Below are 14,206 nucleotides of genomic sequence, written 5' to 3'. Positions count from 1 at the left end.
GGCCCTTTGAAATTTTCCATTGCACATATAGTGCAATGCTTGTCCGAGCTATTTCTCTGCAACTTATTACAGTAATTCAATGAAACTTGATGGGAAGCTTCACTACCAACAGGAGATGTGCATATTATCAGCCGGTTCTGGTCGGATGATTTTTCACAGAGTTATGGCCCTTTGAAATTTTCTATAAACTGTACATATAGTGCAATTCTTGTCCAGGCTATTTCTCCCCAACTACTGACCGGAATGCAATGAAGCTTTAATCCATCCATCGTATAATTTTGTCCACAGTTATGCCCCTTAAGACGTTTCCTTTTATCTGAATATATAGTACAATATTGTGACAAAAAACACTTTTGGGGAGCATCACCAGTTTACACCGGTTTCTTGTTACACATGTAAAAAACACAATTTTTCTTACAAAATGTTTAGTTTTTTGTTTGATTATCGATATGTGTTTTTCATTGCCTTTTTTATTACCTGTATTTAATAAACAATTGTAGTCAATGTCTCTAAGCCTCTTATAATTGACCTCGAGAGTAGTTTCCTCTTTAATTATCGATACTATGAATGTGATAGTGTATCCAGATATGCCTCAGTGTTCTATTTACACATCAACATTTAATACTTTTTAATGGCCATACTCATTTGAAATGCAAATCACCTAAATAATTAAATGCCAGCATTAAATGCCATACACTCGAACCAACTTCAATGAGTTCTCAACTCCTGTCACATTTCTATGTGCATGTATTGAGTTCAATCCATTTTCTGACACCAGATGAATATAATACAAAATTTGTAAAAAAAAATCAAACTTCAATGCATGGATCAAGTTCATATCACACTGAATAAAATACCTCAATTGTATATCAATTTAATAGATAGGAAAAAATCGGCTGAGCTAAAATGTAGATGGTCTGCACAGGTTACTACATAAAGAAAGCACACAATATACAAAACATGGTTGAACAATAATAAGATACTATTTTTTTTAATTTCAACAGCAACTTGTTGCTTTTTTATTGATTTCGAAATGTTTAATCATGCATTAGCATATGTCATGTTTAAAATGTATTTTAAGAAACCTAATCTAACAAATATCAAGTGTGAAACAAAATGACTCGAAATAAAATAAACAAGGGCTGTTTGTAAAACATGCATGCCCCCCATATGGGCTGTCAGTTGTAGTGGCAGCCATTGTGTGAATACGTTTTTTGTCACTGTGACATTGACCTTTGACCTAGTCACCTGAAAATCAATAGGGGTCATCTGCGAGTCGTGATCAATGAACTTATGAAGTTTCATGATCCTAGGCGTAAGCTTTCTTGAGTTATCATCCGGAAACTATTTTACTGTGTCGAGTCACCTTGACCTTTGACCTAGTGACCTGAAAATCAATAGGGGTCATCTGCGAGTCATGATCAATGTACCTATGAAGTTTCATGATTCTAGGCTTAAGGGTTCTTGAGTTATCATCCGGAAACCATTTTTCTGTGCTAGTCACCGTAACCTTGACCTTTGACCTAGTGACCTAAAAATCAATAGGGGTCATCTGCCAGTCATGATCAATGTACCTATGAAGTTTCATGATCCTAGGCGTAAGTGTTCTTGAGTTATAATCCGGAAACCATTCGGTGGACGGACGGACCTACTGACCGACATGAGCGAACAACATACCTCCTCTTCTTCGAAGGGGGGCATAATAAAAAAATCAAAATGCAAACTTAAAATTGAATAAAAGCAAAAGATATAAAAAAATAAAAATAAAAACAGGTAATACACTATTGACTGTTTTTATGAACGGTCTTTTCAAGCAAACGTTACCATTTTTGAACTCATCCAAAATATCCTTGAGACCAATCTTTTGATTGGGCAATAAATGTGGCCTGTACGGCTGTAGAGTGTTAACAAGGCAAATGTAGACGCCGCACGACGGACAAAAGGCGATCACAAAAGCTCACCATGAGCACATTGTGTTCAGGTGAGCTAAAAAGTGTAAAAATCAAACTATAAAGTTCAAACAAGAAAATAAAATAAGTATACAAGAAATGAATTTTGATTTTCAATTAGTTTATTTACATAGTATTTTTAAGAAATATGTCATTGCTTCTTTTATTTCTTTCATCTTACAATCCAGAGTACTCGTGGCATTTCATTCAAATGACACCAAAGTAAGCATACAAATGTAAAAACTGCTGTGCAAGTTTTAATAATAAACTAGCACATTTCACACAAATTGATTTTTCAAAACAAAATGCATAGAACTGAAAAATCCAAATGATTAAGCATAACTCAAATGATTTGCATAAATATAAATGTTTCAAAAAAGGAGCCAGAACAAAAAATAATAAAAACTAAGAAAAGTTCTATGTCTGATAAATGAAAAAGAATAGCAACAGGGGCTGTTTGTAAAACATGCATGCCCCCCATATGGGCTGTCAGTTGTAGTGGCAGCTATTGTGTGAATACGTTTTTTGTCACTGTGACCTTGACCTTTGACATAGTGACCTGAAAATTAATAGGGGTCATCTGTCAGTCATGATCAATGTACCTATGAAGTTTCCTGATCCTAGGCCTAATTATTCTTGAGTTATCATCAGGAAACCATTTTACTATTTCGAGTCACTGTGACCTTGACCTAGTGACCTGAAAATCAAAAGGGGTCATCTGCCAGTCATTATCAATGTAGCTATGAAGTTTCATGATCAAAAGGCGTAAGCATTCTTGAGTTATCAGCTGGAAACCATTTTATTTTTTTGAGTCACTGTGACCTTGACCTTGTGACCGGAAAATCTAAAGGGGTCCTCTGCCAGTCGTGATCAATGTACCTATGAAGTTTCAAGATCCTAGGCGTATGCATTCTTGAGTTATCATCCGGAAACCGCTTTACTGTTTCGAGTCACTGACCTTTGACCTAGTGACCTGAAAATCAATAGGGGTTATTTGCCAGTCATGATCAATGTACCTATGAAGTTTCATGATCCTAGGCCTAAGCGTTCTTAAGTTATCATCCCGAAACCATCTGGTGGAAGGACCAACATGTGCAAAACTATATACCCCCTCTTCTTCGAAGGGGGGCATAAATATGCAAAATTATTAGAACACTGGGCCTTCACCTGGTACGAAGCCTGTATACTGGCCTTAAGGACTAGGAAACTTCTCCCTTATTAATTTAACACAACATGCTGGGACAGTTATTCTCATGCATTAAGATGGTAAATTGTCTGTATGCAGCATGTCTGAAAGATTTATTGACATCTTCTAGTGTCTCTGCATAAAAGGAAAACACATCTTGTTGATACTGCTGCTGACTGTAGAGGGTCATCCTTTCCAGCACCGAAAGAGTCATCTCCTACAAAGAAATTGTAACAGATTTTACTATAAACTTCTTGCAAATGTAACTCCAATCAGCAGTCAGTGAGACAGCACACTAGATTATATGAGCCTTGTTCTGAGAAAACTGGACATAATGCATGTGCGTAAAGTGTCGTCCCAGATTAGCCTGTGCAGTCCACACAGGCTCATCAGGGGCAACACCTTCCGCTTTTATGACATATTTCGTTAAAATGTCTCTTCTTAGCAAAAATCCCATTTAGGCGGAAAGTGTCATCCCTGATTAGCCTGTACAGACTGCACAGGCTAAGCTGGGACGACACTTTACGCACATGCATTATGCCCAATTTTCTAAGGACGCGACAAATATAAAGGGGTGGAAAGGTGTTGATGGTATCAATGCAATGGATCAATGGAGTATAAAATATTGAAATGGTATGCAAACTTAACAATTTTTAAGCAAAAAAAGAGTAATCCTTTCTTTACTCATGTAAAAACATAAATTGCATTGAATAAAATAGCAAGATGACAAACAACTACACAATGTCTTAGAACTTAGCATCTTTGTTGGCATTAGCTGACATTCATTTTAGTAAGCCAATAATGATTCAGTAAATGATTTTTCCACATGACAAAATTGCCTTTATAGCAGGATTAATTTTTAAGATGGGATATTTAATAGGTTTGCATGGTAGAACATTATTGACCCATTTCTTAGTCCTTGTTATAACACAATATGACGCTGCAAAACTTAAGATATTCAGTTACAGAAACTCATAATACATGAATCTTACTCACAGGTCTGTGACTTGAGCATAATTCTGGGACCATCCCACAGCAAACTCGATCTTCCACTCTCTCGTATTGTGGGCATCTGTGACAAGAGCACCACTTAGTTATTGTTGCTAATGTATCAACTTTCTGGATCTTTCTGGCAGGACGTTTTCCTTAACTCTTCTGTAGACTTGAATCCTGAGTGTAACAAATAAAACATCATGCATTTGATAAAAAACCAAGTAATGCAGAAAATCTAATAAATAATAGCAAAAAGAGTAACCCTAAAATGACAAAATCATGATGTCAATGTCATGACCTAATCACATGAGTTATAGTGCATTTCTTGATTTACTACATGTTATTTGCAACCACAGCCTACATCCACAGATTTCGGACCTAAATATTGTGAAAAAAAAAGCAAAAAGTCCTACTATTCTTAGCCAAGGTGACTGTTCAACTCTCAGGCCTTTACAATAATAGTTCTAACTTGTAAATCATAATGGGTTATAGTCAAACCTGCATTTATCAACACAGAGCGGACAAGGGTGATATTATTATTTCTTCTTAGTTCGTCTGGTCACAAATAGATATACATAATTCACTATACCCCTCCTGTTGACCAGGTGGGAGAATTTATCGAATAACTGGCACATAATTAAAATGTGTACACACAAGAGCATTAAAATAAACTTACTGAATCTGTGTCCTGAGAATACAACATTCTCTTAGATGGCTGTCTCACGCATTTACTTCTTCTCATCTCTCCCTCTGTTTTGGCCTAAATAAAAAAAACATAAATAATACACTCACTGACTTATTTGTGCTTTAGGATCTGGGCACGAATTTACTGTGGAAGAATCCACTGGCTTCTATTAGCAAAATTTAAAAGTTAATGTAAAACGTACATTGCAAAATAAACAACACAAAATTCAAATGTCAAAACGAGAAAATCATAAAATCAAAATACGTTAAATTGATTCTCATTTTCATGCATTGGAGTCGTCTACTATCGTCTAATTTGTAAACCAGCGACATTTAGCGTCGAATTGCAAGGTAAAGACCAACAATCCGCTAACATTCAACGGCAGATAAACTCATCTTGTTGAATTACATAAAATAAGATCGGAATCTTAATATATTATATTTGATTAAATCAAAAAACCATATTTTCTTACTGGTACGCTCATTGTAGATTTCGAAGCCTCCGCCATTTTGTTTGTTTGTGTGTGAATCACGTGACACGAAGCGCGAAATACGAATGTTATTAATTAATATCAAAATAATAGCCTGCTAAATTCAGGAAAATAATCCATTGGACAGTCCCTTAGCGATAATAAAATGTTCTAAAAAGTACGAAATGTCATTTGATTTTAAAGTCAATATTTATTTTGAACCTACATGTTGGATTTTGCACCCAACGTCCCATCCCATCATGCTTATCCCCCATCCCCTGCTGAAAAGTTATTATTATTAAACCAATCGTACTACCCTTTAGGCTTATTGACCATTGAAATGCTATAAATAGAACAATGTAATGAGGTGATTTTAATAGGTTAAAGTGGGATTCCATGATTATTATTTCGACAAGTTATATATGTGCGAATATAAAGTGTCTTTTGACGATGAGTTCATACAGTCGGAAATATGTTGCTTATTAATTGCGTTGATTTACTTAAAAGTGATTGTTATAAACGAAAGGCGTTTTTGTGACGTTTTGCTGGATTATTTTAAAAGACACCAGTGCCAAAACACCTTTGGTATGTATACATTTTTGTTCTTAATCACGTGTTGAACACGTGGCACATAAAACAGCGCTTAATCGCGAACATTATAATGCCATCGTCGAATAATGGTTTCTAACGGAATATGTTGTATAAATATGCCATGTTTTTGTTCACATGTTTCGCTTAAAGCTTGTGTACTGTACTGAGGATTCTAATAACATTCAGTTGGAATAATTATATTTTCATGAATTGTATGTTCTAATTTAGTTAGTGCATACAGACCACTACTACTACCGGTATTTGATGGTGATTTTCACATTTGATGTGGTTTATAACTCATTATAAGTTGTATATTGCTCATATGATATTGTTATATATTAATCGGATTTGTCATATAAATGTAGGGATACTGATATTGTGAACGATACCCCTTTTCTTTATCATGTTCAGTTTAAAAAAAAATATTAATTGCAAGAAAATATCATAAAGAGAGTAAGTATAACCATGTATATGATGCATTGTTAATACGCTTGTTCCTTTACCATACATGTTTTTTATTAGTTCGTGTCGTTTACTGCACTCTATTAATTTATATGCTTATACTAACTAAAAGAAAAAATGAAATGAAAAACAACTATAAACACGTGTATTAAAGATTACTTAATGTTGCTACAACAGTATGTTGAAAATCTTTTTATTGAAAGTGCCTCTTAAAAGAGCAACTATATAAGAGATTGCGTACAAATGAATTTTGAAATGACCGACTTAATACTGCAGTTTTCCACGTCATTGATATTGGCCAGTTTCCTTGCAACGCAGAAATAAGTCATCATTTCCAAGAAGTTTGGAAAATATCGAAAATACAGTGCTTACTCGCTGGAATCCTGGCTAATCTAATCTTTGCCATGATGATACTGCTGAGTGGTGTGAGATTTGCTTTAGAGTCACCAAAGATAAGGTATGTTATACAATAGGACCATACGTAATAAGAACGTTTACATGAGAATGCTACACTTATGACAAAACATGAGGATACTGATGTGTGTTTTTTGCCGTAACTACGGTTTCTTTTTGTAGAACCCGCCCTCCCCCCCCCAGCCCTAAAAAAAAACAAAACAGATACACAAAATACAATTTTATTTAAAAGAGATTAACGGAAGAATACTCTTTACAACCGAAATGTTAAAATGGTTAGACCTATACAGGTTAGAAATTTGATGACAAGTATATATGACTGATAAAATAAATTAAATATAAAAGCTCCGATTTGGCTTATTGTTGACGGTTTTGCCTTTTTATTCGGATTTCTGGATTCGACACTCAGTTGGAGCAATGTTCTTTTCTTTTCTTTTTTATTCCGTTCGTGAGCATGCATGATATGAATATACTTAAATAAAGTGTCATCTAAAATACGTTTGGCAAGCGACACACATTCAAATTAATTTAAACAACTCATTGACAATTCATTGCTTTCAAAAATGGTGTAATCACTATCTTGGCAGTCTTAATATTTCGTATTCAACATTACTTTGGATGACATAAGGTATACTTTGAAATGTGTATACTTATTTTAATCCGATTCGTCATAGTTGGTCGTCTTATCAAATAACGGTCATTCGAAAGCTATTAGGCCGTGAGCCAAGAACACTTTTGCTCCACCCGCCTGGGGGAATTTTGTAGGCCCTATTTTTTTAATCCTCTATATCTCCTGAGTCGCATGACACATTGTTTGCAATTGGCTAGCGGGGCGTTACGGAGAAATTTTACTTTAAAATATATGAATGTAAAACGTTTTGTTTTTTAATCATTTGTTTTAGAATACCTTTCATACAAAATGCAAACTTTTTAAGAAAACAACTTATCTTTTCTTAATAAAAAAAGATTGTAATCATTCAAAGCCTACCTCTCATGTTTATTTAATGATATTCTCTATTAAAATATATGTTACACATATATATTTTACACATATTTATATATATGATTCACATGCATATTCCTTAAACATACCTTTTGTGTGTGAAACATATTATTTCAGATCATAATCACATTATTTTATCAAACAATATGCCAACAAGCTTGTGATAATAGAAATAGCGTCCATAGGAATACATCTCTTCGGAAAATAATAGACCGATTAATACTCAACTTAGAAGATATTTATAACCTGATAATTATGTCATCTTAAATAAAGTTACTTTTATTATGATGATAATTATTATTGTTATAATAACAATAACCATAATAATAATAATGATAATTATTATTGTATACTTTAAAATCAAAGTGGAACTAAAGATTTGCTATTGTTTTCATTTCCATACTTAGGACACAGGAGTTATATCACTGATCATCAAACACTTCATCAAGCAAATTGTCAATTTCAATACTAATACTATCATCATTTTCATCCTCATCCTGATTGGTTTTATCCTCTTGCAACGTTGTACAGAGTATGTCCACTAGCTCACTGGGGAAAATATCACGATCAGTCCACACATGTTTGATTCCGTCTGCACCAAGTTTTCAGCCACTTTTTTGAACTTCAGGCATGCAGGGATATCTTACATGGGCGTGTTACCAAATATATGTTTGGTAATAATCACGTCTGGTGTGCATGTTAAGTTTTGAATTACATTGAGGTAGCAAACAAAAGTCAATGAGTTCAGAGTATTACCTTTGATCTCACTTCTCTTACAGAATGTATCAGACCGGAGCTTATTTACACCTGAGTAATTTGGCTTTCCATACATATAACTTACAAAATACTCTATTTCCACTAACCAGTCATCACTACACTCCTGTCATTCACCAAACTTGGCATAGGTACGCATTATGTCTGTATTTTTCTCGAGAAGCTTTACTGGTCCTACTTTCAACTTTCTCACAAATGAGCTCTCAATATCGCAACCAGCAAAGCTGTGAATTGCGTGTAACACTGAATAAAAGTCATTTCCCTGTGCTTTTACAATCTTTTCTATGTCGACGAGTCTTCGTTTGTTTCCAGTTCCCATGACAAACAGGATTAAACATCCTTTTTGTCTCCAATACTTTTTAAGAAACACTTAGACATCTGTATCGGGTGATCTCACAATTATGGTTTTTTAGTCAGATTTAAATTCTTTTATGTGCATGGAGTGCATAATAATTCTTATAAGTCCGTCATAGCTTGTAAGCAGACAGTATCGTTCACCAAGAACAAAATACATTTGGCGATCCTAAAGTTGTTCTGCATATTTGTCAGTGCTCCATTGTTCCAATAGTAATTTTAGAAGCTGCGTTGTGTTATAATCGTGTGAAAGAAAACTTTTCCACTCTGTGGGCGGTTTTGTTTTTGCACCTAACAATAGAAATGATGGTGATATGATTTGACTGCAGTTTCATGATATGTGTCTGCGACAAAATCACGACCATACTTTGGAAGGTGGCCAAAAACCATCTTGGCTACTTCTTCAAAGGTTTCAGGCACTGATACCAGGCTTTGTAGTACTGCGTTGACGTCAATGATACTGGTTACATCATCATTTGGTGCTGGTTCAATTAGTCTCCATTTAATGTAAAAGCTTTGCTTTATCCGTTTTCACTGGCATTCCATCAGCTGTTTCCACAGACCAAGGTACTGGAGATAGTGGATAAGAAAGTGTCCGTTAAAGATCAATATCATTCTGAATTCAAAGAAGGATCAATTGTGCAAATATGTTGCGTTCAGCTTTAACTGGTGCCAGTTTGTTACTAGAACGTCTAATTGTCTAACTCACTTCGGATGTAGCAAATGTCTTAAGTATGTATCGCTTGACAGGATCATGTAACAATATAATCTTTTTAATGAGACAACCTGTGATAAAGGCTTCCATAGCAGCACAACCAATATCTACTGCCTTAAAAAAATTTGCAGCTGCTTTAGGTTCAGCAGGAACACCAGATGATAAACAATACAACTCAACCATTCCATCCTCCACATCAAATGGGTTTGGAAAATGTTTTAACAGCTAACCTTTGAGTTAATCGGACTTATAATTTTCATTGTATCAAGAAGGGTGGTGTTTGAGAATGTACCTAAGGTATATTTCCTTTATCATTGTACAATATGCTCTTCAGCGTAATTACATATGTACTTGAAAGCTTCATTGTGCAATGATTGGTTTATGCTTTCTTTTGAGCCTTCGTGACTTGCATGGCGAGTCCAGGATCTTGTATAATTTCTTCTGCAAGCATTATGGTACATTGCTTCACGGGAAATAACGTTTTGATCCTGCATTTCGAATTGAATCGCTGATTGCTTTATTAATACTTCAGCACATAATGTAACACATTTAGTTAAATTTTGCTTGCAGTCCTTAACTTTAATAATACTTTTGTCACAAAAAAAATGCAATAATCGACTGGAAACAGAACATAACTACTGCTAGCATCTACGGATATATGCCTGTGCTTTGGTGTAGAGGGCTGATTGTCATCATCATCAGGTAATAAATGTACCCGCTTTGGAACATGATGTGGATTGGTGAACAACTGATAACTTCCATGTTTTTCAAAATCCAATTGTGCGGACAGATTACTAGTAAAGTGTTCTGGTCTATATTTGAGGATTTGTATGTTGACCTTGTTTTTGATACATCTTTAAGTTTTTTGAAACTATAATCTGTTAGTAAATGCACCTCTTCCTTTACTGTACTTTCAAAATGAACAAAACATAGTTCCCCCTTATGTATCTTTTGGATATATTTCAAGTTTTATGATTGTTTTAGGTTAATAGGCTTTTCCATAATAGGTTTCTGAAAAGAGACAATTTAGAGAAACTCTGCCACTTTACAGCACTATAACTTTTTGAATACTTTACACTTAATTTAAATACACAATATACCTAGAAACCTAGCTTTCTTTTATTGAACATTTTCTTAATTGAAAGTCATATAAAGAATCAAATAGTACATGTAGCAAGGATTTCACTTGCTATTGAAGAATTACTCTTCTGACTGTATATAATTTACTCGCAAGATTAATTATATATAGCAACAACTCTTTTATTATGTAATTGCATATTTTTTAAAAGTATTTTATGTTAATAATTTCGCGAAACACTCACAGTATTGTTAAAATAAAACGGTGTTTGCACATAATATTTTGTTCCTCTCTTATTCACAGTCTCAGTTCAAATGAAAATTGCTATGAAATCTGTTGTCTGTATTATTTCAAGGACAAACAGCAATGACATTTTCTTGGATAAACAGAGAGAGCTATATACATGTGAACATAATAATAACCTTTGGAACAAATATATAGAGCCGATTGAGAAAAATTATCAGCACAGACTGAGGTGTGATAAATTTACTTGCATTCCCAGCAGGACAAACCCTGCAGTTTGAAAATCTTACCGTTGATAGAACATCATATTTCGGCTTAATTATACCTCATTTTTGAAAAATACATTAAGATGTTTTCTAATTTCCATTTACCTTTACATGATATTTTGAAAGTCAAAACTTTGGTTTCGTCTGTAAAAATTCAATAAAATGAACGGATCCAAACAAAGGGACGTAACTGTTTGTAAAAAATAGTTGATATTTACAATTTGTGTGTATCAAAGATATACTATGTAGGTAGATTTGTCATTCACAATGTCTAAATTCGATCGAATAGGCCGGGGCACCAGTTATTTAGCAACAATATTGCTTTAAAAGAATAAATAGCAGTAGTTTTGCACATTGAAAAGAGTAAAAAGGCAAAATAAGGGTTATGCGTTTCAAAGTCCCATAACTATGCAAAGAACCGACAGAATTTTGCAAACTTTTGCCAGGGAATGCCAACTACCTAGAGGGTTAAGAAAAACATAACCTTGAAAATTCCCCCTGTGGGGAGAAGGGTCATAATGCAGCTCAATGTCTATATGCTTATACACCCCAAAAACAACAACGCACAATTATTTGAAAAATGTACCTGTCTATTGCTTTGTGTAGTCTCTAATATATATCCGTATGTTTAAATTCAAAATCGTGATATTTACTTTATTTAACAAAAAACTGCCTTATAAACGCATACTCAGAGAGTGTTAAATCGTGATACGTTGAAATCCCGTTCATATGTAAAATAGCGAACTCTTTGTTTTATTTATATAATTTGAATGGGAAGTAAAACAGTATTATTGAGACTATTATTTTCTATTTTGCAATAATGTGTGTACCTATGATGCACAAATTGCCAGAATCTTATTGAAACCAACATTTGTATTTCTTGTTGCAGCCTCTACTTAGATGTAAAGCGCTGCGCAATGGGGCATTTGCTAGAACTGCCGATATATTTCAAGATGTGTGCCAACTGGCTGGGATTTGTGGTGATTACTATTTATTCTTGTGACTTTCTGATGACATAATACATTCCTCATGAAAGTATAGTCAGACATTTTAAATGACTTTTCGTGTTTAAATAACAGTTCACTCCTTTAAATTAATATGAGTCAAACGAATATTAGTGTGCAATTAAAATAGTTAACGTAGGTGTGTTATATCGTTTAGAAACCTGCTGTAGTATTACATTATTTTGGTTCTAAAAAGTATATAATACTCACATTGGGATAATGGCAAATAATTATGGGATATTATTATGTTGGTTGAGAAGGACATTGATTACCTACATACAAATTATTACGAATCGGACTGTGGTCAAAGTTAGAATTGGGGACAATAAAAGAATAAAATTAATAGATATGGTATTTTGAAAGACCAACCCAGATAATGGTGGATTGGCAATTTCAAAACGATAATTTAAAATTAAAATTATTGTTATATACTGCATGGCCAACGTGAAATAGTATACACCTTTCACCTAATAATGTTAGTTATTTTAACAATCACGACGAGGTTGAACATTACCAAAATGAGGTTTGTTGGCGCTACAAGTGTTTCATACATATTCACCTTTCAAATCGCATAATTTCAAAATTAGCACTCCGCATTTCTCATACGTTTATTTATTTCTGATATTTTAAGAGTGGGCGGCCGTTATTCTAGTAAGTGAACCGTATGTACAAGCTAACCAACCTTTTAGTAGCGTGCCTGTACATTTTAATTTGACTTCATACCTTAAATTACTATGTGCACGATGAACTTGCAGTTTACGTTCCGACCATTAATGTTTGTTATATTATCACAATTAGTGCAAGTATGAAATAACGTGTCTTTTTCGTGATCGTATCACCCGACAATGATTATTTTGTCGTTGTAGTTTATTTTAGGTGGTTTTTTTTCAAATACATTTATGTGTAAAACTAACTAACGTTTCATAATAAAGTTCAGTTTTAATGAAGAGACATACAACTCACAGTTTTTTAATCAAGTTAAACTTGAAGAAAGTTATATATTTGGACAACTCAACTCAAATTTCCATATTATTTAGATATTGTAGGCGATAGTGATCGTCTGAATGAAATCGAACCTTCAATTTGCTGATAAGAGCATACATCTTAATCTTTTTCCATTATTTTCTTGCAAGATTTATATATTGAATAGTGTCCTTTTCTATTGAAGTAGTCTGGAGACCGTTTTCTTGGTGCAGAAATTTTTTGTTCGTCCCATCTATTGCCCCCAAAGACTCCAGGGAACCTTTCTTATTTTTAAATTCATCAATCACAGCCTGCTTGTCATTGTTTGTTGGCCAACATATTACTGTTTTATAAAGACTGTCACATAAAACTGTCAGCATTTTTCGATTATTGTCTAAGAAAGTTCACTTTGCTACGTTAAAACGGTCTGCACTAGACCTTACTGTCTCTTAATTACCCAAATACCAAAGCGTCATTAGTAAGTCCTTATCCAATGGAACTTGTTCACGACCCCCAGTGGAAATCCTTCTACAAAGCTGATCATTAGTTGAAATTCTCTCCAGAACGCTTTCAAAAGTACCCCTTGTCATGCGAAAAAAAGTCTTAAAGTCATCTGGGAGGTACTGAGGTACGGTGACTTCAATGTAGCTGGCCAATTTCGGGACATCATCTAAAGCTGCATCTGAACAGAAATCAAATTACAAGTTATTAAATGGATTAAGTTAAAAGCCTGTTATATTGCTTTGATTACGTCAAGTTTATTAATACTTTAAAACTCAATATGACTTTCGTGCTTAGTAATCTTTATTACTTGGTTCTGAGCATTTTCCACCCAGGACCCTAATACAACCATGTGCCATTAAAATTGCAATAATTATTCAAATAAAACTCAAATTTGAGTTTAGATGTTTGTTTTCATGGCAATGTAAACATCACAGGGTTGAAGCATGGTCCTTAGATGTTAGGAAGTATGGGTACACCCCGTTGGGTGATACAAATTATTTAGCATCTTTATCGTTTTTATAATTAATGAATTCCGACTATTAATCCAATAAAT

General features: G+C 34.0%; 1 protein-coding gene and 1 long non-coding RNA gene across 2 annotated transcripts in view; one reads left to right on the top strand and one right to left on the bottom strand.

Annotated features, from left to right (window-relative positions):
- Nucleotides 1-14,206, top strand: part of LOC127850437 (uncharacterized) — a 206,112-nt gene that overhangs the window by 50,413 nt on the left and 141,493 nt on the right. The gene's annotated exons all lie outside the window — the stretch shown is intronic.
- Nucleotides 1,106-5,340, bottom strand: LOC127850439 (uncharacterized). Its single transcript, XR_008035291.1, has 5 exons — nt 5,286-5,340; nt 4,805-4,888; nt 4,132-4,305; nt 1,575-3,352; nt 1,106-1,430 (listed from the first exon to the last, which is right to left on the bottom strand). It is a non-coding gene; the product is annotated as an uncharacterized LOC127850439 (long non-coding RNA).

The sequence above is a fragment of the Dreissena polymorpha genome, chromosome 11 (genome assembly GCF_020536995.1).
Source record: "Dreissena polymorpha isolate Duluth1 chromosome 11, UMN_Dpol_1.0, whole genome shotgun sequence".
Taxonomy (NCBI): Eukaryota; Metazoa; Mollusca; class Bivalvia; order Myida; family Dreissenidae; genus Dreissena; species Dreissena polymorpha.
The sequence above is the reverse complement of the archived record's forward strand: the minus strand, read 5'-3'. Positions and strand labels throughout refer to the sequence as shown.